We start from the raw sequence: 27,324 nt of genomic DNA, 5'->3' as shown, positions 1-27,324 counted from the left end.
TATTAAGCATTTACTTCACAGGAGGAGTAATTCTGCATACTACCTCCCCTCTATGCACTTAGGTGTACAGGTGAATATGTGCTTGTTGCAGGCAAGCTCAAAAACCTCTTACAGGAGTGTGTCTTCTGTTCCTCATGAATGTTCAGAGAAGGGTCTATTTCCCGTTTTGGGTCAGTCTCCTTCTCTCCTTGGACCACCTAGGGAAGGGGACTTTGAATTGTCAAGACTTCCAACAGCTACTCAACAGAGTGGGAGGTAGCCGGCTATTTAGGTAAATTCTACCAGGAGGTATGTGGCTGCCAATCCTCCCTCACAAATCCTGTAAGAGGATTCAATTCAGCACTACAGCTAAGTTAACGCCTAGTCTAGAATACTGAATGAAAACCCTTATTGATATATCTTTATGTCCAGTTCATGCGTTCTGGATGACTACCCCTATATAACACCCCTCTCTTGGAATCCCCCTGACCCCACTGAGCCAAGAAGTAGTTCTGTTTTGCAAGTTTAAAAGGTTTATTTGATAATTTAAAATATATATATATCACACTTTATAATAAATTAATAATTGAATAGCACACTTAATCTGATATGATAAAGATCAACAACGGAGAATCTGGCACTAGCACACTTCTTATAATCACTAATGAGTTGACATGAAATGGATAAGGTAGCACACTGGTAAATAGGAACACAAGTATAATGTGGTAGAGGATGCTTTATGTAAGCTCAGGTGGATGCAATATTCAATGAACGCAGTACAGAAAATACTCAATATGATTTCAACCAAACAATGTAATCACTTTTCTCTGGCAATCCCCTCCCCCCCTTGATGCAAGGCAAGGAAATGGAAGGAAAACACACAGTTCTCAGAAATGCAATCAATGTAAATCAGTTCACCCCAGCAAGCTTACACTACAGAAAACAGATAGGAGTTTTGAAAACACAGGCAAAATGCTTTGATATGTGCTAGCAATGGATGAGAAATATGCTGGAAATGCTTTTAATTCCCTTTCATAGGTTCAGGGTGAGTGGTATCTAGTTAATATTAGTCCAGGCTCACACTAGCAATGATGCAGGGATAGTTAGCAGGTTCTAGGTTCATAGGAAAGCCACGATTCTAAGCTTTCAGATAAAAGTTACTGCAAGTCTCTAGCACAAACGGTCGCGGAGATATGAGCGATTAAATAGAGGTCGTTTTGGTTTTGCAAATTTTAAAAGCTCAAAATGACAAGTGACAAATTCTGCAGCTAGAATGACAGGTGACAGATTTGGATCTATCAGGCAGTTCTACTTAGGTTAAATAGATTGAATTAGATGAATTTAAACTAAGAGATTGGTTCTACACAGTTCTGCTGGGTACTCACACTATATTCTTGAATTAAATGGGCCTCGTCACGGATCTGGTCAGGGTTTTAGACTGGGCTCTGGTCTCTCTCTTCACAGTGATCTGGGTCAGCTCTCTCTGGTTCTCTGGTCTGGGTCTCTAGTTCTGGATAGATTGAAGTCTCTAGTTTGGCTCTCTGGAGGTTTGATGGAGGTAAAGTATGGATTTTTCCGGCAGAGCTTCCAGCGGCAGATGGATTTGGAAGTCCCTATCTGTCCTGTCTGTCTGCTTTTATGTGTTTAGAATGTGGGTGTGTTCTAGCATCACTGACCCTACCTCTCTCTCAGCTTCTAATTGGTCAAACTTCCATTTCTCATTTGATTGGGGAAGGAAGTGTGAGTTAGAGTGATGTCATCCATTTATGATCTCTTGAAACAACTCCCCTATCATCTGTGCACCCAAATCTATATATGATCAAAATCCATATTTCACAGTTACACAGTTGTTTGAAATTACACATACATGGTGTGGCTGAATTTAGCCATGTCGCTGTCCAAATCTGCTCTTTCTAGGAGCTTGCATTCAAAAATGGCAACTTCTAGCACTTTTTCATGTGCTGAACAACATTGGATCTTCATTAAATTTTATACAACTGTTCCTCACATGTCTACCCACATACCAATGCATTTTCGTTTGTCTAGCTGAAACAGGGAGTCTGTAATATTAATAAACAATGGGGTTTTGCCCCAGAACATCACACAAATTGGAGTTTGGGCTTGAATTAAAGGTACATTTTTTAAATTAAAGCTCTCAAAGTTATACATTTCTGTCATTTGATTACAAAGAGTTATCAGTGTTTTTGTAAAATATATATTTTACTTTCAATTCAGTCCTCAGAGTGTTGAAGTCCGCCTCCAAGACTTGGGTGGGTCAGTCACAGATCTCTGCTGGCTGGCAGATCTTTGTTGACAGCAAACATCCAGAATTAACATATTCCTTTCAGAGGAAAGGGTCCTTTGTGTGGTGTCTGGCAAGCTCACATCAGGAGGCCAGGGGGCCACTTTGCATTTAATTAACAGAACCCTGTTATTTCCTGGCTTCTTGTGTTGAGTTCTGAAGTGTCAAGAGTTCTCAGGACAGGCAACCCCTTTGAACCTTTGATGAAATAAGACCCCTTTCTTTGCACTCATGCAGTTTGCAAGACAGCTCTCCTGTCAGAGTTTAGACTGCTAGCGCCACCATCAGGATTTTGTGGTTACTGCATCCATCCTTGGGATTTTTTTTTTTAGATTGATTCCTTTCAGCAAGTGATATTATATGGAGTAGATTGTCCATGTTCAGGACATGGCATTGGTGTGTTTCTGCAGTAAAGTAATTCTGTGCCCATGATTTTGCCATATTTGACATTCAAGAAAAATGAATTCCCAACAGTATGGGTTTGCTTTTGGCAATCAGCATTGCATCTCTGAACTCACAATATAGGCAAAATGGGATTTTCCTGTGCATTTTCTGGGGAGCTCTGGCCATTATGATGTTTTCAATGCCAGTACTGCACAGTTTTGAGGTAGGGCCCGGATGCATGGGTAAATACATCCCACAAGCCCCCCTTCTTGCGGTGGCCATCTGATCCTTCACTAATGGGACCCGCAAGATCTGGGATGTAGTTCTCCTCTTCTTCCGATAAATGGCACAGTTCAGCATCTTTTCCTCCATCCGGTCGGATCGATCGGTTCTCCTCGCCGGTCCTGATGGGAGTATTGGGCGGTCCACTGGGCCCATTGGATCTTCGTTCCCGGTCTCCGGATCGTCCTTCTTGGTCATTCTTCATGGTTTCATCTCTCCTAGGATGATAAAGCAAAAGCGGCAATATCTACTCATAGACAATTTTTTTTTTTCCACCACTGTTGAGATAGTGGGGCAGCATATGCATTTTATCATAACGAAACATTACATTCTTATTTTAATAAAAACAGTATGACTAAGAGACAGTTTCATACAAATCACAGTATGTTAGAGACTAGATGTGGTATGTTTTATGATTGGAACTGAATTAGTCTGATACAGTACCCGCTAGGATTCCAGAGGATTCCTCCAGTTGTTGCAGAGTGTGCCTGGGATGGCAACATTTCAACTGGTTTATGTGGACCCACTTGTCTTCCCCCTCTGCCGAACCGCCTTTGGGGATGCGGATCTTGTAGGCCACAGGGGAGATCTTATCGACGATCTCAAAGGGTCCCTTCCATGTAGGCAAAAATTTGCGCTGCTTGGCCTGGTTCCTTTGGAAGTTGTATAGATAGACCCGGTCTCCCACCTGATATTCCTTCCTGGAAGTTTTCAGGTCATAATGGGTCTTCATGCTATCAGCTGATCTTTCTAGATTCCGCTGAGCATAAGCAAAAGCATGTTGGAGGTGTTTCCTTAAATTCTCTACATACTCATGAGTAGTGGAGGCATTTATCAGTGTCTGCTCTTGGGTCCTGTAGAGCAAATGCTGAGGAAGCACCATCTTGCGCCCAGTCATCAACTCAAATGGTGACATTTTGGTTGCAGATGAAGGGGTAGATCTGATGGCCATTAGGACCAGAGGTAATCGGATATCCCAACTTGGCCCAGAATCTGCCACAAACTTCTTTAATATGCTCACAATTGTCCGGTTATATCTCTCTACTGCCCCAGAAGAAGCTGGCCGATAAGCAATATGCAACTTCCATTTGACCCCCAGTATCTCCCACATCTTTGTCATTACTTCACTGGTGAAGTGGCTACCTCTGTCTGACTCAATCCTTTGAGGTAGACCAAAACGGGAAAAGATGTGGTTAATCATCAAAGCAGCTGCAGTTTCTGCCTTGCAATTTGGGGCTGGGAGACATTCCACCCACTTGGTAAACAAGCATGTCACAGTCAACATGTACTTATTCCCCCTAGCCGAGCGAATCACAGGGCCTACAAAGTCGATTTGTAAATCTGACCATGGCAGTGTCATCCCCCTCTTTTGGAGAGGCGCACGGTGCGTGAGGGATGATGGCTGAAATTGTGCACACACAAGACACGCCTTCAAGTATTGGTCGAGGTCCTGCCCCATGTGTGGCCAGTATGCAACCTCTCTTAAGATTTCCAATGTTGTGTGAAACCCCCTATGACCGGCGGTGGCCGCATCATGGGCGTGACTTAACATCAGGCTTCGGAATGAGGTAGGAACCACCCACTGATCGTGGCCAGCTTTGGATTTCCTTACCAGCAAACCGTCTTGAATCCGGAACATTTTTGGACATTTCATCAACACTCTTAGGTCCTCTTTCCCAATGTAATCGGTATCCGTCACGGGAAAGTTCTCAGGGTCCTCAAGGTGCTGGTAAAATTTACCAATAATTGGATCCCCCTTCTGAGCAGTAATCAAATCATCATCAGGGATCTCCTTACTCCATTGTGCAATTGAAAGGTCGTTGTGAGCATTTGTCTGGGACCTAGTGATAGCAGTGACCTGGATTTCCCCCAACAGGGACTCAATCTCAATTAGATCCCCTTGGATGGCCCCGGTTTTGGCCAGCTGATCAGCTAAGTCATTTCCAGTTTTGTCTGGTCCCTCTACTTTGGAATGACCCTTGATCTTTTTCCAGTAGATGGTCATCCCATTCGATGTGACCAGATCATCAATGTTTTGGATCAACTTCCCATGTTTCAAGGGTTTGTTGTTAGCACATAACATGCCTCTGGTTTTCCAATTAACCAGGTGCTCCACGAACCCGTTCCGTACATAATCCGAATCTGTGATTATGACCAGTTCGTGGAGTTGATGCTGGACAGCAGTGAGGATGGCCTGATGCACAGCCATCAATTCTGCCACCTGACTACTTCGGGGACCAATTTTGTATCCAGCGGAGGGTTCTGGGGACTCATTCACCCATGCATTCCCTACGCCGGCCACCAGTTCTTTCTCCCCGTTGTTGTCAACATGGTAAGAGCATCCATCCACATACACAGTGGGCATTCCCTCACACTTGTCTTCTTCAAAGACTTTGTGGGGGGAATTAAGGTATGCCTCCATGTTGTCCTTTATTTTTAGACTTTCGTCCTCGAGACAGTTTTCTCTGGCACAATCATGCAAGTCAGCCAGACCTTGCGCGAGGGGACTCTTCTTGTTTTGGCCATATCTGACCTCCACAGGAAAGCCTTGCATTGACAGAATCCAGGAAGTAATTCGGGAATTACTCACATTTCCGGCCCGGATTCTGTCACTTTGGAGATATTGCAGAGGCTGGTGTGGAGTCTCCACTATGATGTGTTCCCCCTGGATAAACGGGCGGTAATTCTTCAATGCCCACACCGTTGCCAGGAGTGCCTTCTCACAATCGTTGAATTTTTCCTCCACAGAGGATAAAGTTTTGCTCACATAGGAGATTACTTTATTGACCTTGTCATGCTTTTGGTATAATACTGCCGTCAAGCACTTATTAGAGAACCCTGTCTCCAGGAAGAACTCCTTGTTTCTGACAGGGTAAGCTAGGCAAGGCGCTTGTGAGAGGCTTCTCTTGAGTTGTCTTACTGCCTCGGCTTGTTCTGGACCCCATTCCCACTTGACCCCCCCCTTCAGGAGATGAATCAGGGGTCTGGTAATCTCTGCGTAGCCCTCAATGAACTTTCTGCTGTAATTAGTCAGTCCAAGGAGGCTCCTTAGTTCCCGCAGAGTTGTGGGGTCTTTCAGTTTCTGAAGTGCTTCCACTTTCTTTTCCTGGGGACAGAGACCCTGAGGAGTAATCTCATGCCCCAAGAAATTAACACGGGTTCTACACCACTGTGCTTTCTGAAAGGAAAGTTTTGCTCCGGCAGCCCTCAACTGTGTCAGAACATAACGGATCTCCGCTATGTGTTCCTCCACAGATGAACTTTTGATGAGGACATCATCTACATAAGCCAGGTTACCCCTTGCACCCAAGTCAGGCATGGCCTTGTGTAGAAAAATGTTGAATTCATTGCCGGAGTTGAGGTATCCGAAGGGAGTCCGGGTCCAGGTGTACTGCTGGCCCCCAAAGGTAAAAGCCAGCTTGTATTGGTCCTCCCTACTGACAGGCACAGTCCAGTATCCATTGGTCAGGTCTATTGCAGTGAATACCTGTGACCCCTGGATCTGGGCCAGCCCTTGGTCAATGTAGGGCAGAGGCCATCGGGAAGTATGGACCCGTTTGTTGAGCTCCCTGAGGTCGGCACAGAGTCTCCACTGGCCGTTTGGCTTCAATATTCCCAGCACCGGATTATTGAAGGTGCTGTGGACTGGACGGATTATTCCCCGGGACTCAAGGTTCTTAATTATTTCAGTAAGGGACTCCATTGATGCGAGAGGCAAGCGATATTGCTTCACAAACACAGGAGTCATGCCAGGGTCCGTGGGGATTGTTGTGGTGTGGATGTCAGTGCGACCACAGTCATATGAGTCTACCGCAAAGAGATCTTGGAAATCCAAGAAAACTTGTTTCAACTTTTGCTTTTGTTCCAGAGTCACACAGGCATCAGATAGGTTGACTCTCTCTTCCACCATCTGCCTGAAGCCTGGAAAGACTTCTGGTTTGGCTATCTCCGCGGCCTCCTCCAGCTGGGTGGAGAAGTCCCTGGTCAGTGTGCTGATTTGGACCGGAGGCTTCAGGTGGGCAAGGCAGCCTTCATGAACCTGGAAAATCACCTCATCCCTCCTGAATTCACAAGTCACATCTTCCTTACCATAAGGGCAGGAAGTGTACACCAGGAAGTTCCCCCCATGCCGGGTAAAAATCCTGTCTGGTGTTGTATTGTCCTCACTGTCACTGTCAAAACAGTCCTTGGGGATTGGTCCTAACAGTTCATTTCTAAGATCAATGGAGAAATGTCGGTCATCAACCGCCATTCCAATAATGGTGCCTGCGGCTAGAGTAATACTCTTTAAGTCGCTGTTATCCACCTCTATTGGAATGGTGTCATGTTCTATGTTGACTAATGGTGTTGGGTTTACCCCCAACCCTTGCTGTTGGAGAGAAGCATTTAGATGTATGTAAGCATCAGGGTTTTTCAACTCTTGTCCCCTTTTAACTTTCACTTCCAGGGAGAATTGTCGGGTCCTTTCTGGGATGGTGACTTCCTCTTTAACCTGAATTTCAACTGCATAAGGTAGCAATTGAGCTGACCTAAATGCTTTTTCTGGATCATCAAAGCCCATGGGATTATCCGCTAATCGGGACCAAGCTTTGAAGTTTATTAGGTCCAAACTAATGGCAAAGCGATTGAGAATGTCACTGCCTAAGTAAAAGGCGGCAGGGACGTCTCGCACGACCCAACAATTGTGGACTATGCTCTTGTTGCCAATGGAGATTTTGAGCATACACCTGCTTGGCAGGAGATGTTTGGAATTAGGTGCTTCCAGGTCCATTTCCCATTTGTCTATCAGTTTGAAGGTGGGAATGGCTGGATCTTTTGGGAGTTGGCGAAACATGGCTTCGCTGATGAAGCTCTTACCGTTGTTCACACACACTCGAGCGAGAACAGAGTCCTTCCCATCATTTAACTGAACAGGGATGAACAACTGCTCTCCAATTTGCTGAATATCAGCCAGGCTCTGAGCTGATTTCACATCTTTCTGGACTATAGGAGTGGGAGTTTCAGATTGTGGATTGGTATAGAATTTCAAAGTGTTTCCTTCCAGCGTGGAATACCACTTTAGACTGGAAGGAAGGTTGATTTTCAGAAATAGAGAGGACCCCCCATCACCAGTCTGTTGTCCTACTGCTATGACTGTCACGTCTGGAATTTGGTTGTTCTGGAAGTGAAATTCTACTTGGTCAGATTTTTGTTCAACCATGTGGCAGGTGCCGTTTAAACTAACATGGTTGACACTCTGTTTTAATTTTATCGGTCGGCTAGTCTGGGTCCAGAGGACCTTGTTTACGCAATCTATTAGGGGTGACAACCTTCTCAGGAGGTCATTCCCTAGTAAACAAGGGGTGCCCTCTGGGGTCACAACTATGACCGGGTGTTTCAACTTATGTCGCCCAATTTTAATGCCCAAATCTGCCGTCCCCTCGACGGGAATTTCCTTCCCGTCAAAGTTCTGTAGTTGTCCAGGAAGAGAGGTGAGAGGAATTTGGTAATTCTATCCCCTTCCTGCATTCAGTTCGTCAAAGGCCCTTCTGGACAGAAGGGTAGCTTGAGATCCCGTGTCCACCAGTGCCGAGATTGTACCCTGCCCCTGTACTTGTACCGGGGCATAATATCTTCCCTCCTTCTCCTCAAGGGGGCACAGATAATGCACATTTTTGGACAACTGGTGGGCTAACTTTCTGGTTTTGGACATCGATAGCGAAGAGATTTGGGCAGAATTCTGTGGAGAGTCTTGGGAATCTGAAAGAAAAAGTTGGCAACTGGAGATCAGAGCCATTGTGGGTTCCCCTGGTTCCGGTTCTGGGCTGCCCCCCCCTTTTTGGAGGCAGTCCCCAGGATGGGTTTGAACCAGGGGATTTTCTTGCTGTTGGTTCTGGGATGAGATGGTGGGCGGTGGTAGCTCAGTCTCCACATCTCCCCAGTCTGGATTTGCATCCCTAGGGACCCATTTTTCTTTGGGGGGAGTTCCCCCCTCTCTGAAGGAGAAGATCCTTTTCCCAGGATCCTCTGAGGATCCCTCTCCCTCAAATTGGAAGATCTGTACCTCCTCCTCAAACTGAGTCTGTTTGGGTCTTTTGTTTCTCCTACCCCCCCTCTGCTCCTTAGGAGGCAGACTTTCAGGGGCAAGAGATTTCGTTTCCGGTTCCTGGGTTTCCAGGGGCTGTTTACAAGTGAGGAAGGAAGCTTCCTCCAAGGCTTTACACCTCCCTTCCCTTTGTGCCTCCTCCCTGGGAACCGGTGAGTTATCGGGGTGCTGCCCCCGTCATTGTTCTGGAGCACCAGGTCCAGAGTTGGGTGCGTTCTGCGCCGGCACGCCCATCTGAGGGTTCTGCTGAGCCCTCAGTATGTGACCCAGATCCCGCGCCATGTTTTGAACCTGGCGCTCTAACTGGGAAACCCGCTCAGGCTGATACGGGGCCCTGTTTTCTCCCCTGGGCTGATCCCAGGAAGGGTAGCTGTCCCTTCTCTGGTAATACCCCGGGTTGGGAAGATTTGGGTACCCCTCCACCCTTGGCCTCCCCTCTCCCGGATTCAGTGGTCTGGGCTCAGGGAATTGGGGAAAGAAGGATGGATGGTTTTGGGGCTGAAAGTCGGGTGGATATCTGGGGAAAAAGTTCTGCCCAGGGTTTGGTAAATTTCTGCCCTCCTGTGGGAAGTTTGGAGGGAAGTTCCCTGGGTTAGGTGCTTGGCTGGATCCCCCCCCTTGGGCTGGAGGAGTCCACACATAACCCAGGATGGGTCGATTTCCCTTGTAACGGGGACTTACATAATCAGGAGAGCGAGGGACCCCATTTGTGGGGCTGCCTCCCTGGCTCCCTGTCTGTGACTGGCCCGAGGACCTTCTGGGCCTAGCATTATTAGGTGCAGGTAGGTTTTTAGGCCCCCCCATCTCCAAATCCAAAACGGGGGTGACCTTTACCTCTGCCACCTTGGCAGCAGCAGGGGTGCTGTTGGCTTTGGGGGTTTTCTGGGCATTACTTTTGCTATCTACCGGTTTCTGCACCTCATAGATCCGGGTAGCCTGTTCAATGACCCAGTCTAAAGATCTTTTCTCGTGAAAATCCCTCACGAGCTGGGTCATGATATATTTGGGCAAGGCATGGAAAAACGTATTAATAAATTCCCTGCTATCCGTGCGCACCCTTCTTGTGGTCTGTGCAAAAGCACGCTTTAACTCCTGCACAAATTCTTGTGGGGCCTGATCCTCCCCACATTTCAAATTGTAGGCTGCCTTGCGAGCCTCTTGAGGATTTCTGTGAACAGAAAAATGTTTCAAGATGGCCGCCTTATAGGTGGACCATCTTAAATGATTTTGGTCCTCCAGCCCCGCAAAGAAACTGGAGTATTCCGGGGAGAAGGTCCACTTTACATATTGAATACAGCTTTGGCTGTCCTTCAAATGGAAAGTCTCCATCATTTGTTCAAACAACTCTAAGTGCTCCCAAACAGAATACTTAGCGTTCTTATGGTAAGGCGTGATGACGCTCCTGATCGCCTTAATCTGCTTTAAGGGGTCCTTAAGCAAGGCCCTTTTTGCCTTATTGTCCTTTTTGGTTCGGGTAACCCTTGTCCATTCATCCTCGGACTCAGAGGCACTGCTCCCAGAGGTTCCCGTCTGTTCTTCCAGGTTTTCCCGGATTCTGCGAGCCTGGGAATGGCTGGCAGAATGTGGGGACCTGGTCTCCTGTGTCCTGCGCAGTTCAGAGGAGTCTTCAGATTCCTCCTTGCTGCCAGGATTTGATGGGTACCCCCTCCACTGACCTAACTGGGCAGAGGTTTTCAGGATGCCCTTAATGGGCCTACTCTCCTGGGGTTCCCCATCGAACTGTACTGTACTTGGGTGCCCATACCCGGATGCCCACCCCTCCATTCCTGAGTGGTACTGGCCTATGAGCCCCATACTCTTAGCTGGATAGTAATCTGCCATCCCTGCAGCCCTGTGCTCATGTGCGCCAGGGGACATGAAGGTGGTAGAGTCCAGGGACTGGGGGAGATGAAGGCCCCTGGTGTTAGGGCTCCTGCGGTTATGGTCAGGAGTCTCTCTTTCCCAGCGGACCTCATCTCTATCCACCCCTGCTCCCTGTTGCAATGCAAGAGCCTGCATTTGTGCTTTCAGTTCCTCTGTTAAGGCCTTACTCGACTCTATCAGTTTCTCCTGCATCGCTACCTGTTGCTGGAGCCTCTCATTGTGCTGGCAGAGAGCCTCATTTTCCCTCTGTGCTTCCTGGTTGGTCCTGGAGAACTGGGCCAGTCTTTGCTGCAGGAGGGTTACCTCCTGAGCTGTGTCCCTATTGGCCTGCTCCTTTCTTGCTAGAGCATCCTCCACCCTCCTGGTGTGCTCTAACAAGTTCTGGTGTTCTTTTTGGAGGTCACCCAGTCCCTGGTGGGCCAGGTGATTTTCTTCCATTTTCCTTTTTAAATGGCAGACTTCCTGGCCTAAGGCGTCACTTTCCTGACTAAGAGCCTGCATTTGTGCCGCCAGGTCGTCCCTCTGCCTTTGAAAGGCACCAGCTTTCTGGCGTTCTTCATCAAACTCTGCCTGGGTATCCAGGTCTTTCAAGATCAGCTTGTTGCTCTCTACCTTCACTCTATCTAGATGACTTTGCAGGGTGGCTACCTGCTCCGTGCATGCCCTGTTAAAGTCTAATTGTTGCTCCAGCTTTTTCTGGCTCTGCAGTAAGGAGTCCAAACTGTCTTGGTGCTCCTTCTGCAGGGCCAGAAATCTAGTATCCTGTTCTACCTTTTCCTGTTGCAGCACATCCATATCCTTCTTTATTTTAATGATGTGCTGCCTACTATCATCATCTGACTCCTGGCTCCTCTGCAGCCTCTGCTCAGAAGAGACCAGGTCAGATTGGGCCTTCTCTAACACCATCTGTTGCCTATTTGCCAGATTTTGGCTTTCAGCACATCTATCCTGCATGTCTCCCATATATAGGTACAGGTATGCTGCTATCCTGGCAATCTTATTGTGTTCCTCTTTGGCTTTAGGAGCCATATATAGTTCACTCAGGGCCACATGTAATGGACCCTGATCTCTCCATAAGTCTGACCCTGTTTCAGTGACCTGTCGCGTGATGGCCTGCAACCAGGCATCCTGGCCCTGTTCGGTCCATTCACCTCTCACAAATAGCTTATGCAAGAGGTGCTCTCTGGCTATTTTCATGTCTACTAAGGTCGTCATTCTAGAGATTGGTCTCTGTCCTGACTTACAGAAGTTAGTATTTTATTTTTGCAGAACAGAACTTTTCTTGGAGTGTCCCTTTTGAGGAATGCTTCACAGCGTAATGCAGCGTGGTGATCCGACCGGATGTGTGTATCTGGTCAGCTGGCACGCTGTATTAATCTGCACAAATGGTAAATCTAACCCAGAATCCCGGATACGAGCCCCCACTTTGTAAGAGGATTCAATTCAGCACTACAGCTAAGTTAACACCTAGTCTAGAATACTGAATGAAAACCCTTATTGATATATCTTTATGTCCAGTTCATGCGTTCTGGATGACTACCCCTATATAACACCCCTCTCTTGGAATCCCCCTGACCCCACTGAGCCAAGAAGTAGTTCTGTTTTGCAAGTTTAAAAGGTTTATTTGATAATTTAAAATATATATATATATATCACACTTTATAATAAATTAATAATTGAATAGCACACTTAATCTGATATGATAAAGATCAACAACGGAGAATCTGGCACTACCACACTTCTTATAATCACTAATGAGTTGACATGAAATGGATAAGGTAGCACACTGGTAAATAGGAACACAAGTATAATGTGGTAGAGGATGCTTTATGTAAGCTCAGGTGGATGCAATATTCAATGAACGCAGTACAGAAAATACTCAATATGATTTCAACCAAACAATGTAATCACTTTTCTCTGGCAATCCCCTCCCCCCCCTTGATGCAAGGCAAGGAAATGGAAGGAAAACACACAGTTCTCAGAAATGCAATCAATGTAAATCAGTTCACCCCAGCAAGCTTACACTACAGAAAACAGATAGGAGTTTTGAAAACACAGGCAAAATGCTTTGATATGTGCTAGCAATGGATGAGAAATATGCTGGAAATGCTTTTAATTCCCTTTCAGAGGTTCAGGGTGAGTGGTATCTAGTTAATATTAGTCCAGGCTCACACTAGCAATGATGCAGGGATAGTTAGCAGGTTAAACGAATTTCTGGCAAATGGAAGGCAAGCAGCAGCAGTTTTTACATGTGAAGAAATTTGCAAATCGCGGTAAAATTCGCGAATGCGTGTTCCGCGATTGCGGTAAAACTATAAGGGGTAGGAATGCGGTTCTAGGTTCATAGGAAAGCCACGATTCTAAGCTTTCAGATAAAAGTTACTAGCACAAACGGTCGCGGAGATATGAGCGATTAAATAGAGGTCGTTTTGGTTTTGCAAATTTTAAAAGCTCAAAATGACAAGTGACAAATTCTGCAGCTAGAATGACAGGTGACAGATTTGGATCTATCAGGCAGTTCTACTTAGGTTAAATAGATTGAATTAGATGAATTTAAACTAAGAGATTGGTTCTACACAGTTCTGCTGGGTACTCACACTATATTCTTGAATTAAATGGGCCTCGTCACGGATCTGGTCAGGGTTTTAGACTGGGCTCTGGTCTCTCTCTTCACAGTGATCTGGGTCAGCTCTCTCTGGTTCTCTGGTCTGGGTCTCTAGTTCTGGATAGATTGAAGTCTCTAGTTTGGCTCTCTGGAGGTTTGATGGAGGTAAAGTATGGATTTTTCCGGCAGAGCTTCCAGCGGCAGATGGATTTGAAAGTCCCTATCTGTCCTGTCTGTCTGCTTTTATGTGTTTAGAATGTGGGTGTGTTCTAGCATCACTGACCCTACCTCTCTCTCAGCTTCTAATTGGTCAAACTTCCATTTCTCATTTGATTGGGGAAGGAAGTGTGAGTTAGAGTGATGTCATCCATTTATGATCTCTTGAAACAACTCCCCTATCATCTGTGCACCCAAATCTATATATGATCAAAATCCATATTTCACAGTTACACAGTTGTTTGAAATTACACATACATGGTGTGGCTGAATTTAGCCATGTCTCTGTCCAAATCTGCTCTTTCTAGGAGCTTGCATTCAAAAATGGCAACTTCTAGCACTTTTTCATGTGCTGAACAACATTGGATCTTCATTAAATTTTATACAACTGTTCCTCACATATCTACCCACATACCAATGCATTTTCGTTTGTCTAGCTGAAACAGGGAGTCTGTAATATTAATAAACAATGGGGTTTTGCCCCAGAACATCACACAAATTGGAGTTTGGGCTTGAATTAAAGGTACATTTTTTAAATTAAAGCTCTCAAAGTTATACATTTCTGTCATTTGATTACAAAGAGTTATCAGTGTTTTTGTAAAATATATATTTTACTTTCAATTCATTCCTCAGAGTGTTGAAGTCCGCCTCCAAGACTTGGGTGGGTCAGTCACAGATCTCTGCTGGCTGGCAGATCTTTGTTGACAGCAAACATCCAGAATTAACATATTCCTTTCAGAGGAAAGGGTCCTTTGTGTGGTGTCTGGCAAGCTCACATCAGGAGGCCAGGGGGCCACTTTGCATTTAATTAACAGAACCCTGTTATTTCCTGGCTTCTTGTGTTGAGTTCTGAAGTGTCAAGAGTTCTCAGGACAGGCAACCCCTTTGAACCTTTGATGAAATAAGACCCCTTTCTTTGCACTCATGCAGTTTGCAAGACAGCTCTCCTGTCAGAGTTTAGACCGCTAGCGCCACCATCAGGATTTTGTGGTTACTGCATCCATCCTTGGGATTTTTTTTTTTAGATTGATTCCTTTCAGCAAGTGATATTATATGGAGTAGATAGTCCATGTTCAGGACATGGCATTGGTGTGTTTCTGCAGTAAAGTAATTCTGTGCCCATGATTTTGCCATATTTGACATTCAAGAAAAATGAATTCCCAACAGTATGGGTTTGCTTTTGGCAATCAGCATGGCATCTCTGAACTCACAATATAGGCAAAATGGGATTTTCCTGTGCATTTTCTGGGGAGCTCTGGCCATTATGATGTTTTCAATGCCAGTACTGCACAGTTTTGAGGTAGGGCCCGGATGCATGGGTAAATACATCCCACAATCCAATGGGAACCTCTCCAAATGGAGATCCTACCTTACCTTCTTTCACGGAGCAGTGCGCCTTGAATAGTCATTTTGGGGCAGGAGATATCAATGTAGGGAGAAATAAAACTGGTGGAGCTGATCTGATATAAACCAAAGCTCCCATGTTACCTTAGCTCTGCCCATATTCTGCCTTCTAGAAAATAAAGGAACACTCACTGCAAATGCCCAATCACCCTGCTGTCCAGACACCAATGGTATGTTATAGGTTCAGCCCAGTCTTTGAGGCCTTCAGCCCACATGGGAATGCGATGGGAACGTACATCACTAGGTAATTGAAGACATCTTAGGTTGAGTCCAACACAACACAGCCCTGCTCCCGGAGATATCCTGTGAACATGTGGACGAAGTGGGCTAGTTGCTCTCGGATAGAGCAAAATACTTCACAGGCTGAGTATCAGCCTGTGGCCTTTCTGTAAAATTAGCTCAGCTACAATCATAGAGAGGCACGTTTTTGAAAAGGCACCGACAACTTTAGTCTTGTCACACCACAGAAAAACATTACAAAGAAAATTCAATGTCAATATAGTTTACCACGGTGATGCATGCTTTAAATAAACCTCATTCAGCTGACTCATGTTTTTGAGCTGAGTACTAAAATGGGTAAAAATCATGGTTGTTAACTGATAATTTCATTATATTCGTTAACCTGCTGCTTTCCAGATGCCATATGTATGTTTCTCTCCTGTACATAATGTGTTCTTAAAGGTGGCAATGTTGCCTAACAACTGCTGCCGTGTCAATTGACGCTGCATATGAAGAAAGTACAAACAATGGTTCACTTGCACATCCTAACAGCCAGCAGGCATACCTGGGTAGAAACCACTGTCACTACTTTTTAAGGCACAACACATTGTATTACAGTGAGGCTGTTTAGCAGATGTAACGTTCATGCAGAATCCATTAACTTGAGCTCACAATAGTGAGGCTTAACAGTTAAACAATGTGGGGCTATCTAGAACAAACAATTTGTATATTGGCAAATAGAATTATTGTATAGACATTTTTGGTACAGATATATTCAAGCTTAATTCTATCAAACGGAAATTCCCAACCCAGAGAATGGTCTCCATGTGTGAGTTGAACATCTTCAACGAGTGATGTACTGGCCAGTATTGGCCATTCAGCCCGATGTAAGAGACCAATCAAAGCAAATGCAACTGCTGAAGGCTACAGGCCATCACTGGCCATCCCTCCTTTTAGGGGCTTATCTCTGCAAAATGTCACAGGTGCTACTTTTTGCTGAGAGGAGGGAGCAGAACAGCTCTGCAGTTAGGTATCACAATCAGCATGGCAGCTCTCAGTAGTATCAATTGTGTGAGAGGGATAGCCCAAGCTTTTTTGTTTTTATTGATATACATTATTTTTAGTAATTAATTTTCTGGATGGCAGGGGGTGGGGGTTGCTAATTAGATCGCTCTTTCGTAAAGGCCTTTGAGGAGTTTGCTAATTGAATCCTGAATTGTCTAAATGAATGGGTCACCGGAAACACGGTTGATACATTTGAAGAAATGATTCATTTGGTTGCATGTGAGCATGTGCTTAAAAATGGAGAAGGGCTATTTATAGATATGTAAGTACATGCATCCAGGAGAACACACTCAAAGCAAAAGCAGAGGCATCTGAAAAATAAAAATACATGAAGAGTAAGGACAGATATTTTGTCCCTTCTTCCAAGAAAGGCCCCCAAAACTGAAGGAAAGTCCCAGCTACATGGCATGTCAGGTGCCACAGAGAAAAAGGAGACGGCGCCTCTAGCAATGGGGCACCCACAACCTGACCTCTCAAAGGTTGCTTTCTGTGAGAAGAAATTACACATAGGAAGGGAGATCCAGCCTGCCAGGGTAAACTGAAACAGGACATCATGACTGCTGGTCTCCTGGAAGGGGCCATTGTCAGTGTGGGAATCTTAACAGATGAAGTCTCACTTGGTCAGGGAGTGTCTGAATGTTCCCTAGTAAACCTGAGTGGGAATGATAACGGGTCCCTAGAGAGGCCCCAGTTACCCCAAACAAAAAGACGCTTTTGCAGCATGTCTTCTTAAATTGGAAATAATCTCTGGCGTGTGTGATACAGCTGGGTGTAGGAAGAATATACTGGGAATAGGTGTATGCTAGGCCGAGACCAACCAGTAAGGGGGTTGGTGGTATAATCAGGTATTGTCCCTTGACAATGACAAAGATTATTTGCAGGGGGGAAACTTCCATGCACTGAATTGCAGGCAAAGACTTCATTCCAGTAGGCTGTCAAAAGGTAATTTCCTCCTAGATCCATAATTTGTCACAGAAGTTACCAGAGCCAGAGCTCTGAGAGCCATAATAAAGGAAGTGCTTGAGGTTTGTTTTCTGCTGGAGAGTACAACAGAATAGCCACACTGGTAGTTCCTAGTCCAGTCCTAAAGTCCCCTGAGGTGTCTACTCATGTGGTAGAAGGCCCACTGTACACTAATGTATCTTCGGATGTAGCACAGGATTTAGTGATCTCAGTGTTATATACTGGTGTAGAAAAGGAACATATGATATGTGACCAGGTAGTTTCATACCTGATGGGCCTGCCTCAACTGAGCAAGTTGTCCTCAGCTGGGGAAACAGGTCACATTGACTTTTGCCATGGAAAGAGCGACTGCCTCACTTTGCTCGGTCTGTAGAAGCAGAAAGGGTATAGAGCAAGCACTCTGGGAGAGCCCTGGTCTATCCGAAGAAAGGGAGCAGATGCAAGGAAGGAGCCCTGGTCTGTTTAAAATAAGCAAACCAAAGAATTCTGAGGCAGGGTTCAGCCAGTGGTTGGTTGTTCCCCCAAGTGCCAGGAGATTTATCCTGTGCTTGGCCCCTGAAAATCAGGCTAGTCATCAGTAGGTGACTGGGACATCTGACAGCTTGTCAGATCATTTTTACAGGCCATAGGTGGGTGTAAAAATGAAGGAAACAGTGCACTCCTTTCTGTCTTGCCATGGTACTGGTAAATCACAGGGGTGACCGAGGCCCCATTAAGTCCAATACACATGGTTGAGTGGTCTTGTCAGGGGAAAGAGAAATTCTCTCAGTTGGGATACCTGCAGGACATCCTTTCTGACAGCAGGCCACATTTCATGACTGTTGCTATGCAGATGCCTCAGAAAGGTCAGAAGACCCTTGCTTCCCATGCAGATTTTCAGCACTGGAATGATGATTTGAGTAGGGCCGCAGGTTCTAGACTTCCCATTTTATGGGCAGGGGCTCACTTGCCAGGCAGGCACCTGTATATCTGTCTCAGACACCTAATCAGGGCTGGTTGGACATTACTGGCAGGTATGGCCTGCCTCAAGATCTTTATCGATGGCCGGTAATGCCCAACTAGCACAAAGTAATGGTCAAAGGAAGCAATGGCATTTCAGTCGGATGCTGGCCTCATCCAATGGTACAGCTTGACAATGGGTCTTCTAGCCATTAGACTCCTGACTAAATGAACGAGATGTTAATTTTGATTTATTTAAAAACCCAAGATGAACAGACGTTCGCCTACAAGCATCTTCTCATCATGGGAAAGTCAGACCAGGCTCAAGCAATCGTGGCTGCAATAAAAAATGCAAATGAAAGCATTGTCAAAAAACAAGTTTTTTGGGTTTTATATAGGCATGGTATTGTCATTTTCCAGGAACTGCTCTAATGGGGACTACATGACCCTAAGAGGGCAGCGGCTGGCAAATGATGTTAGTACATGGGCATATTATGCAATTCCTGGCAAATGCCTAGCTGATGCCTAAACAAGAGCCAACACTTTTGTCTTTGCCAATGGTCGTTTCTAACTAGAATTCAGTGCAAGGACGAGATGCAGGGACGCACATACTGCTCATACAAAGTAACTACAGGAACACTTTTTAGGATATGTGTATTACTACAGGAGCTGGTTTATAGCTGCAATTAGATAATACCTTACAGCAATCCAGTAACCTTGCAGAAGAATTTTGAGAGAGCATACAGCTAGCTTAAAGAGATCCCAGGGGGTTGTGTTTTGGGATCAGCAGGGCAAATACTGGGTGGTTATGGGCATAGGGTCTAGCATAACCAGGAGTGCTTAAAAGGAGGGTAAACATGTCAAACAGCACCCACAGGCTGTGTCTCCCTCCTCATATCCCATCTCGCTCTTATCTTCACTTTGCATAACAAATGTTTCCTCGTATAGGCAATGCCAACCAACAGCCAATACTAAAAATGGTGTGCATTTCTCTTTAAATGATGGGCACAGAGAGCAGAGACGTTGAGAAAAATAAACAGTGTCAATTAATTTTCTTTTTTGTTGGAAAGCAGGAAAATGTCAGGCAGAAGGGTACAGTGTGAGCAGCAGGTGCAAGGATATTTTTGCTAATATCAATGTGAGTGCTATGGTTTCTTTTACAACTGGGGCACTATTGGGTTATTCTGCATGGACTTTTCATGGCTTTAGTTTGTGTACATCTGTCTAACAATGTTAGGTTGTGCTCACCTCAACTTTAATTAATCTGGGAGTATACTTCTGTGTCCTAGGAATTGCTATCTCATGCCTTCTGTGCATAACGTATGACCCTCCCTTGCTTTGCGGTAATGTTGGCTCTGGTTGCTGGCTACTGCTTGAGCTCTGCACAAATCTGTACTTCTGTGATTTCAGCATCTTGAGTTCTCATGAAGCCTTGAGGCCTTTTGTTTATTTAGAAGCATGTTGTGGCTTCCATTTTGGAAAAGATGGCTGCCCATTACTGTTAAGTTTCTATGTTAGAGAGCTATATTTGTGTGTTGCTCATGTTGCATTCACTTTATATATTTCTTATGTTAGTATCCTTCATGTCTTATGGATGCTATTTTAATATTCTTTATGTATAAATGTATACATTACCTAATGTATGCATTCTGCATGTTGAGTGCACATTTGCTTTGTGTATAATGCATGCCTATGTATTGTTACAACGTTAGTTGGGTTACTCTTGCCATCTTCAGCTTTGATCGTGTCCATCTCCTGCTGTACCTGTCTGGGTGATATGTTGTCTTAGTGATTAATGTTTCTCACCTGTGCGGTATTGGACTGGGGGAGGGGCAGAAGCTCTGGATGATGTATTCATCAGCCTCTCAACATTCCCCCTTTTGGTCGAGTCCTCGACCACACTCTCCTTTCTTATTTCCGCAATATAGGGCTTTTTGGGTATCCATATCTTACTTTCCCCCCTTAAGCCGCCTCCATGTCTGACATGTTCGTTCACACTTCAGATGATATAGCATAATTCCCCATTGGAATAACAATATACCCAGTGTTTGGTGTCATTGTGAGGGTCCTGAGGACAAATACATTTTGATCCTGGAGAGGCGATAGTACTTTCCAATTTTTGGGCATGGGGGCAGTCATCAATTTTGGTATACTTGTGTACACAAGTATCTAAATGTGTTACTATTTTCATTTCTACTGCCTTGTTGGAAGTATTCTTGCATTAGCTTATTGCAATTCTTAAAACACAAAAACCAAATAGTACTAGTTCTAAGATAGCTGTCAGTACTTTTAATGCATTAGCCAAGCAGGAGGGGATCCACGAGAACAGGAAATTAAACCAGTCATCATCTGGAACATCATCCACCTCCTCCACCATTTTTGTGTGCAATTCCCTCATGGTGGCTGTGTTCTCTGTGAGGGTACCATTTTACTCATCATTAGCTGCTGAGTATGTGCAGCAAGAAGGTCCAATCTTTGCGCACATGCCCCCCCCTTCATCGCTGTTATCAGATCAAGAACGTACCAGTTTTGGAGGGTCATGAGCCTTTCATGGTTGTGTTTATTGTCTGCAACAGCTCCCATTGGGTAATATGCAGCCATTTTGCATTCATATGGGCTTTTCACCCTGCTGTAAAGAGGGATCTAAAGAACATCTCAGTTCTACCGAACAATGTGTGCTTGTCTGGTATGGCACCTTATGCCTCTTCCATCTTCCTTGAGTTATAGTTGCTCCTCTTCGTGCATGCAAGTGTAAGGGACCACGTATGTATTTTGTATACATTTATTTTGGTAAAATTATCAAATCTGCATCTCACTCTGGGGTAATACCAGGGCTGGTGCACTTATTACCAGCAAGCACAGGCCTCCCCAATTTGTGGGAAGTTGCATATAGGCTTTGGAACCACAGGCCCAATAGTGGTCCATTTTCATGGCTGTTCCTACTTTCATACCTACTATATCTAAAATACACCCGAGCTTTGGGTTTGTACCAACACGCACTGCACCATTATTTCTGAAGCACAGGGTGGCATCTTTCAAATGTATTATGGGTTGTGGTCCTCTTTCATCTTCTACCCAGTTCGGTAATTTGGCCAATTTCTTCTGTATTAGCTTTGCTTCTGCACAATGCACCTTTTCTTCTGCTGCCATTACATTCTTGCACTTGCACTTACAAACATTTACTATGTGCGCCTGCATATCACCCCATACCTTCACTTCCATACCTACTATTATGTTTGAACTTATGTGGGAAGACCCTTTCCTAATACATTTTAGAAGAATGGTACATTCTTTTTCCATGTCTCCCCTGTCTCTTCAGGGCACATCTCTTGGATGGACAGAATTTACAACACTGGGTCCTCATTGTATTTCCTTGTGCGTGCCGTGATGGCACCTGCATGAGGTATATTTGGGTATGTCCTTCTCAATGCATCGCACACATGGGCTTGGCAGTTGTTGAGTGGAGCTCCATCTTGTGCATCCCTCGCTAACCAGATCCCTGGTACACTGCTCTTTCCCAGGCCGTGCTTGTCTGATTCCATATTATGTTGGCTAATAAACTTTTCATATCTCCCAATGCTACAGTGCCCCTTGCTGAATGTTTTTCTAATGCATTGATCCACTTGACCCCTGCTGTGAGAGGGGGTAGTGTCTTTATTAAATTATTTTTGTCCAAATGGGGCAATGTTTTGTATTGTGATCTGCCAACCCTATTTTGTGTTAATGGGAACTGCCTCCCCCCTTTTGGGCTATGATGTGTTCTAGCCTTCTTCTTCCCTCTACCCACTGCCATTTGTCTAGGGCAGGGTCTTAATCGTCTCTCCAAGTGGTCCTTTCTTGCTGCACCTCTTTGGTTTCCTAATTCTCCCCACTTTCTTTATGTTCGTCTTCACTATCAATCACCTCAGATTCGTATTCTACATCCTGTTGCTCTAGTTTTTAATTGTGCATCTTTTATCACTGCCTTATTCAATTTTAATAGTATTTCTTCTGCTGCCCATGTCTCGTCATCTACCATAGAGCATGGCCCCACCCTCTTTCCTGTTATCTTTTGCTATTCCTCTCCTGTCGGATTGCTGTTCCTAAATCCCTACACCCTTTATTCTCTATCTTTACTACTGATGGATCTCGCTGATCACTATGTGCAACTATTCCTCAAATGGTATTTCTCTCTGTATAAGCAGTTTTTTTTTTATCGGGGTAAGGATATCATGCTGCGCTGCTGGCTTTAAAGGATAGAGTCCAGGTGCAGGTGGGGCTGTCGTTGGGGCTGTCGGCTGCGCAGGTGTGGAGCCTGTGCTGACTGGGTGCTCTTTTCGAAAGCTGGTTGGATTACCGACTTCAGGCATCAAAACCTGTGTCGTGTTTGTGCTGTTTAGCAGGGACGGGGTTATTGGACTTTCTGTATCTTTCTTGTCTTTGCTATTGCCCTCACCTTTCTACTACAATTTCCTTTACTCCTAAAATACTGGGTCTCATTATGAGCTTAACGGTCTGGGTACAACGGTACCGGTAAGCTTGCTGGTCCCGATGTATCCGGACCGGCAAACACAGAGTTGTGCTCACGGGTGCCTTTCATTCCTGGCAGAATGAAAGGCACCTGCGAGCACAGCATTTCGGATGCACAGGCACCATTGATAATGGTGCCTGTGCATCTGTCTTCCTCAATCCCATTGAGCCCTATAGGGCTCAAATGGGAATGGGGAAGAATTTTTTCTGCCCCCCAGGAATGGTCAAATACCGGGTCCGGCAATGCTGTAATGACCCAGTAATTTCCCGTTTCTGGGTGCCGCAAAAAATGCAAATCCGGCGGCAGCCATGCCTGTTTTACAGGCACAGCTACCGCTAGGGTTGTAATGAGGCCCACTGTCTCTTTTTCTGCTTTTTCCCTTATATGTGGACAGTAAATGAGTGTTCATATGTTGAATTATGTTTGTATCGTGTGTGCCCTCAGCAGGCCAAGCCGTTTTACCTTCAGTTCCCACCGCCGACCCATTGTTATACTTGATTATCTTTTCCCTATATGTTGGAGTTCCTTGCACATATGTTCTACTGGAGTACTCATTTTTGTTTAAACAGGAAAAATTGCAAACACACCTTGCTGGTATCTAGTATTCACAAAAAGACCACAACAATAACCTCAATAACACCACTAAGTGTCACCCCTCTATGGCACCCCCCTTAATTCACCTTTTAACACAATGCACAAAACTTAAACAGAAAATCACAGCGTGTCTTTGCACAAACCCAATGTCTTCAAAATCACACACCGTCCCAAATGCAATCTCCACCTGAATCTTACCCTTCATTCAAATCGTGCATCAAAAATTTGTCTCTGATCACCTGATACCTTTGTTACGCATATGTTACGCAATGCAATAAAAAATCAACACATATTTACATAATTTTGTATGTTCACCGCCTCTCGTCGCTCACAGTGGACGGAGGCTACAGTCTTTGCTAGTGCAAGACTTTCCTCTCTATTTCTAAAGCAGCGCTGCCTTCCCTCCTGTACTGAGGGATGTGTACATTTCACTTACCAAATTTTACAAACTAATGTGAGGTCAGCGCTCCTCGCTAAAAGAGCACATTTCAGTTTCTACTAAAAATGAAAAAACAAGGAAAAACAGACCACATGGCTCACATCGTCACTCACTCCACTTCTGCATTTATACTCACTTCTCCATTTTAGTTCTCGGATCAGCTGCACTGGCTTGCTATGGTATTCCGAAGTGTTCCGGGGCTGCCTCTCCCCACAATGACCTTCACTTGGGGTGTCGGGAGGGTGGGCCAGGGACCGAAGCGATTAGGCAAGCCTCTAGGTAAAACCAGTGATTGCTGGATCATCGTGATCTGCGCAGTCCTCTGATCTTGCAGGTTGGCTTCGCTTGCCCAGCAGTGCAGCAGAGGAGCCCACAGCTGTCTGAACAGACTTGGACCCCCCGTACTGGCCACCAAAATATGCAAGGCAAGTCCCAATTTCAATAATAAAAATCAATCCAAAGACCTGAAAAATAATGCACAAGGTGTGAGAAAAATAAAAGGTTTATTACAACACAGTCCGGGCAGGGAATAATCACAAATGGCATTCAACATGGTGGAAGAAAATGGCTGAATTTATAGAAAATATCATAGGTAAAATGACTACAAATCTTACAGGTTATTCACACATTAGCGGCCCCTGATTGGGCATCGCCATTTGCACTATGAGTGAATCTATACTATATCTACTCTACTGGCTTATTCAACCCTCCTGATCAGAGTAATGAATCAGATCTTTAATGTATTGACACTGAGATCATCTTTATTCCCATTATGCTGTTTGGACAGTATGCTTCAGAATCTGTAATCGCTATGCTTAATAGATGATTGGCTATTCCAAGAGGAGTATTCGTGGAGTAAGCGACTTGATAGAATTGAATTCAACCAATCCCTGTGTGAAATGTGATAGTGTGACAACAAAATGATAACATTGCTTCCTATTCCCAAAGTTCTCAATGGTTGGCACCTTATTAATGTACCCACCATTATGAACTGTCATCGCCAGTTCAATATTGCATCTCCTCATTGGAAACATTACTTGTTTACCTTCCAGCTCATCCTTTCTCATGGCTTGTGCATGATTTCATTTGCTCTGTCCTTGACCCTATGATCTGGGAGCTAAGGTGCTTGCAAACAGCATTCTCTTACATGGTGTGAATATATGTATGTATCTTGCAAAATTATAGACATGTTCCTTACTAATAATGTGTGTGCACTGTTGGGGTTGTGCATAAAGTTCCAAGAACATTATTGGTACCTAATTAATTCTACTCTATGAACAATTATGTTTTATGTGGTTTCTATTTGAGCAATGTAGGGCCTGATTCATGGAATAATAAGCATGGTGAATAGGGACATTGCGAGTCATCCTGCATGCAAACCCCCTTTGTCGATTCATTGAATCAACATTGCGTTATGACTCAGTACTCTGCAGGGCTTTCGGGCAGGTCTGCGCATCCCTGCGTGCAGTCTATTGCATTGCACTGCACGAGACTCCTCACAGGGCATGGGCGTGGCCTGTGCAGAGAACAGAGTAGGGGGCGGAACATGCAAAATGAGGAAGTACAAGGGAAATTGTGGGCGTTCTGAGGGATGGCCTACGCGAGAAAATCGCGCACCTACAACTGTGCTAAAGAAATCATATTCATGGATCTGGCCGTAAAACCTCATGGGAAAATGACCAAGCAAAGCTCTCGATGTAACTGCCACCCAAAGGCAGGCATACTGAAACTTGCGCATAGGAATTACTGCTCAAAGGTAAGATCGCATGTTGGATTTAGGGGTGCGTGCACACATTTTCACACATATTCACTGGGAAATGACTGCTTTTATGACACATGGCATGCATGTTGAGGGGATGCTGTGAATAGTTACAGGGGACCCTATGCAGTGTCACCGGGGTGCTGGCTTGGTTGCCTGGGTATGCATTCAGTTTTGTCGGGGTGCATTACTTTGTGGTCGAGTTGTGCCCAAAGGTCTGTATACGTGTCTGGAATTCGTTTGCGTGGAGGCGTGTCTGGAGCATTCCGGTAGCGACTTGCGCATAGGGTTACTTTGCGGGAACCATTCCATGAATATGCGCACAGAAATTCTTCTGCGTGTAGTGACACACAGAGTCGTTTTTGGCACACAGACTTTGCAGGGTCTATGTACACTTTTCCATGAATCAGTGAAGTTCTGCCTACAGAAGGCAGTGTTGTTCCTTGATCATTCTTCCTGAGCATGTACACTTTGCACTGCTCACTGTTTCATCTTTGCTCAATTGTGACCTTCATTGTGATATGTTTCGATGTACTAACTGGGAATATAAGTTGTTATTTATCTTTTGATTACAGGCTTGGGAACTTGGCTAAGTTTATGTGTCTCAGGCAATCCCTGGCCTGTATGCGTCCCTTAGCTCTGTGGTCTGTCACTTCTTTGTTGCTTTTGCATGACCTCACTATCGAAATGCAGTCTTGAGACTGTGGGTGTCATTCCGAGGTTGGAGGTAATGGAAAAACGATGCCGGTAAAGGATTACCGGCATCGCATACGCCTCCGGCCTATTCTAACCTGGTACACCGCTATTAGTGGTATCGTAATTAACGGTACCTCTAATAGCGGCATGGGCGCGGGCACGCAGCTCATCAGACCGGCAATACCGGCATGTCGTAAATCCGAGGAAATCACAAGGTAGGCGGACAAGCAAATACAGGCATCATGATGGCGCTAATAGGCGATACCAGCATGGCATCGCGAACCAACCGGAAAATGTCATGTGCAGTGTTCCCAACTGCCACAGGTGCACACAATCAGCACAGGTGGAGGCAATGGAGTCTGGCCCAGTACAAAAGGAGCAAACCCACACACCACACCCCCTCCCACCCCAAGATGATTCCAATAGTTGTAGCAATACTGGAGCTGGAGGACATGCTTGCATTGCCACACCAGCAACAACAACAACAACAGCTGGCACTACAGGGGAGACGCAGGAGGAGAAGGCGGGTGAGACAGGCCCAGTATGCCCCACCAGTGCAGCCAGCGTTACCACGCAGGCAGCCCCCAATCCCTCGCATTAGAGCCAGTTCTTTCAAGCTAACCCCTGAGCAGGTCCACACACTGTACCATCTTGACCGGGACACCATCACCACCATCATGGACATGATACACAACGACATTGTCAGCCTCATAGAAATACGCACCGCCATCCCCCCTCTACTGAAGGTAGTGTCTGTGCTCCACTTCCTTGCCACAGGCACCTACCAGCACACAGTGGGCCAGCTGCATGGCATATCACAACCCTTATTTTCTCGCATTATGAAGCAAGTGCTGGATGCCCTCCTCAAGCACACAAGGGACGACATATCCCTACCACGGACTCCCCAGGAGATTTATGATACAAAAGTTGACTTCCATGCACTGGCAGGCATGCCAAATTGTGTAGGTGCCCTCAACTGCACCCAGGTGGAGTTGGTGG

This window comes from Ambystoma mexicanum, chromosome 2q (genome assembly GCF_040938575.1).
Source record: "Ambystoma mexicanum isolate Mex_15411 chromosome 2q, UKY_AmexF1_1, whole genome shotgun sequence".
Classification (NCBI taxonomy): Eukaryota; Metazoa; Chordata; class Amphibia; order Caudata; family Ambystomatidae; genus Ambystoma; species Ambystoma mexicanum.
This window is presented reverse-complemented; position numbering follows the sequence as displayed.